Source organism: Cajanus cajan, chromosome 4, assembly GCF_000230855.2.
Source record: "Cajanus cajan strain Asha chromosome 4, NIPB_CcT2T_4, whole genome shotgun sequence".
In the NCBI taxonomy this organism is placed as follows: Eukaryota; Viridiplantae; Streptophyta; class Magnoliopsida; order Fabales; family Fabaceae; genus Cajanus; species Cajanus cajan.
The window spans coordinates 29,839,953-29,843,072 of record NC_138520.1 but is presented as its reverse complement, the minus strand read 5'-3'; the positions used below and the strand labels follow the sequence as shown (position 1 = coordinate 29,843,072).

General features: G+C 36.9%; 1 non-coding gene across 1 annotated transcript; it reads right to left on the bottom strand.

Moving 5' to 3' along the window:
- Positions 1-682: 682 nt before the first annotated feature.
- Positions 683-789, bottom strand: LOC145957609 (small nucleolar RNA R71). Its single transcript, XR_014433652.1, has one exon. It is a non-coding gene; the product is annotated as a small nucleolar RNA R71 (small nucleolar RNA).
- Between the last annotated feature and the right edge of the window lie 2,331 nt (positions 790-3,120).

The window sequence follows — 3,120 nt, the reverse complement described above, 5'->3', positions numbered from 1 at the left end:
ATATTTATTACTTGACGACAACCGTACACTTGCGGTTTTCCATACAACAAGTTTTTGGCGCCGTTGCCGGGGACTACGTCTCTTGATTTAAATTACAATTATTTTAATTCGAATTTAAAAAAAAAAAAAAAAAAAAATTTAAATAAATAAATAATTTTTTTTAGTGTTTACTTCTCCAATTCAGATTTCACGGGCCACTTTCTTCTTTTTTTTTTGCAGTGCTTTAGGGTTAATGCAAAAGAGATCTCTACGTCTTGGGAAACCAACACCACTTGATCCTGAGATTGAAAGAACTCTCCTGAGAAGGAAAAGAAACCTTTCTAGAGAATTTGCCATGGCTGCACAACGAGATAATTTACCGCTTCGGGATTACTCTGCACCCATAGCTCGTGGGATACCTGGAGGGGAGATGCAAACTGGAGCTACTGTACCAGCTTCTCTGGTGAATATGCTCAAACAGAACACCTTTGGAGGACTACCATCAGTGGGGTTCTTGGAAATCTGTGAGACCCAGCAATTTGATGATGAAGTTTCTGATGGAATGCGACTCCGCTTATTCTCACTCACCTTGAGAGATAAGGCAAAGGTGTGGCTAAGAACAGTGCCTAGAGAAAAGATAGCAACTTGGGAATTATGTGAAAGAGTTTTTCTAGAGAAATTCTTTCCTCCTTCTAAAACTAAAGAATTGAGGAAGAAAATCACTAATTTCCAACAAGGCACTGGAGAGACTATTTATGAAGCATGGGAGCGGTTCAAGGGATATCTTCAAGCATGCCCACAACATGGCTTCAACCGTTGGCTTACCATCCAATTTTTCTTTGAAGGATTGGACCAACAAAGCACCATGATATTAGACTCAGCAGCTGGAGGATCTTTCATGGGGAAACCTATTAATGACTGCATGATTATTTTGGAAAATGTAGCCTCAAATCACAGCCAATACAGTGAAAGAGAAGTCACAGCAAGGAAAGGAACTCCGGGGCGATATGAAGTGAACAATATTGAGTTACTCTTAGCAAAATTTGATACTCTTAATCAAAGGTTAGACAAGATGGAAAAAGCTAAGGTTAATTCAGTGGCTACAAATCAAGTATGTGACCTTTGTAGGGAACAAGGGCACACTGCAGTAGATTGTACCTCAATTTTTACTGGAGAAGAAGAAGATACTACTGAACAAGTGGCAGCTTCTCATAATTTCTATGACACTCCTCGAAGAGAGAAGAGTAATCCATATTCCAACACATACAACCCTGGTTGGAAGAATCATCCTAACTTTTCTTGGAAGAATAACCCAGTTCAAGGAAGTAGCAGTCAGCAACCTAATTTCCGTCCGCCCAATCACTTCATTAATGGGCAAGGAAATCCAGTACAGACACCCTCAATTCAACAAAGTGTTTCAAGATTAGAAAGCCTTATGGAGAATTTTGTCACTAATCAAAAACAGACCAATGATTTAATGGAAAATTCTATTCAAAACCTTGCTGTCAAGGTTGAGAATATTACTCTCCACAACAAGATGCTGGAAAATCAAATTGCACAGTTGATGCCTAGTTCAAGCAATTCTCCAGGTAAGTTCCCAGGTAAAACAGTTGCAAACCCAGCTGAAAATGTTAATGCTGTGACTTTAAGGAGTGGGAAGAAATTAGACGGACCTGTGTCTAATCAAAATGATAATATTGAGATTGATGAAGACGCTTCTCCTATGGTTGAAAAACCTGAAAAAGAGAGATTAGAAAAAGAAAAAGTATCTTCATCAAAGCCTCAAACTGTTTATCACCCTCCAATTCCTTTTCCTCAAAGGTTAGCAAGGACTAAACTTGATAGACAATTTGAAAAATTTTTAAATATGATCAAACAAGTGTATGTAAACATTCCATTTGTAGAAGCTCTACAACAGATGCCTACATATGCTAAATTTCTTAAGGATCTTTTAGCTAACCGAAGGAAATTGGATGATAGAGAGACTGTTACATTGATCCATCATAATTTGCCCAAAAAACTTAAGGATCCTGGTAGTTTCTCTATACCTTGTCTCATTGGAAATCTAAGGTTTGAAAAAGCCTTATGTGACCTTGGGGCAAGTATCAGTTTAATGCCTTTATCAATTTGCAAGAAATTAGATATGGGAGAATTAAAGCCTACAGCAATGTCAATCCAGTTAGCAGATAGATCTATAAAATATCCCATAGGAATCTTAGAAGATGTTCCAGTTAAGATAGGTAAATTTTTAATTCCGGGAGATTTTGTTGTTTTAGAAATGGAAGAGGACAAACAAATACCAATCATACTAGGTAGACCATTTTTGGCTACAGCAGGCGTGATAGTAGATGTCAAACATGGAAAATTGTCCTTATCCATTAATGATGAAACAATGGAATTTAATATTGCTAAATCTGTTAGACAACCTTCTCTTGAAAATATTTGCTGCAGGGTTGATATATTGCCTAAAGACATGGAGGAAGAAGTCATGAGATCTATTTTGATGGATCCCTTGGAGAATTTTCTAGTTGGAGGAAAGCACATAGATCTTGAGGGGATTCAACCTAATTATGCTTGCTTGATCGATTCAAGTCCCCCGTGTAAAGAAAAAGATCCTCTAGTAGAAAGTCTTCTTGAGTCTTCAACAGATTGGCAAGAAGAAAACTCTCCAAAGTTAGAACTTAAACCACTTCCTTCATCTTTAAGGTATGAGTTTTTGGGGGCTAATTCCACTTATCCAGTCATAGTAAATTCAGCTTTAAATGAAAAAGAAACTGAAAAACTTCTCAATGAGTTGAGAAAATTTAGAAAAGTTATTGGATATACTATGGCTGATATAAAGGGAATTAGTTCTTCATTTTGTATGCATCGCATCTTCTTGGAGGAAGGATCCAAACCTTCTGTTGAAGCTCAAAGAAGACTAAATCCCAAGATGAAAGAAGAGGTAAAGAAAGAAATTTTGAAATTATTGGATGCTAAGGTAATTTATGCTATATCTGATAGTCCTTGGGTAAGTCCAGTTCATGTGGTTCCTAAGAAAGGTGGGATGACAGTAGTTAAAAATGATAATAATGAATTAATTCCCACAAGAACTGTGACTGGGTGGCGTATGTGTGTTGATTATAGAAAATTAAATAATGC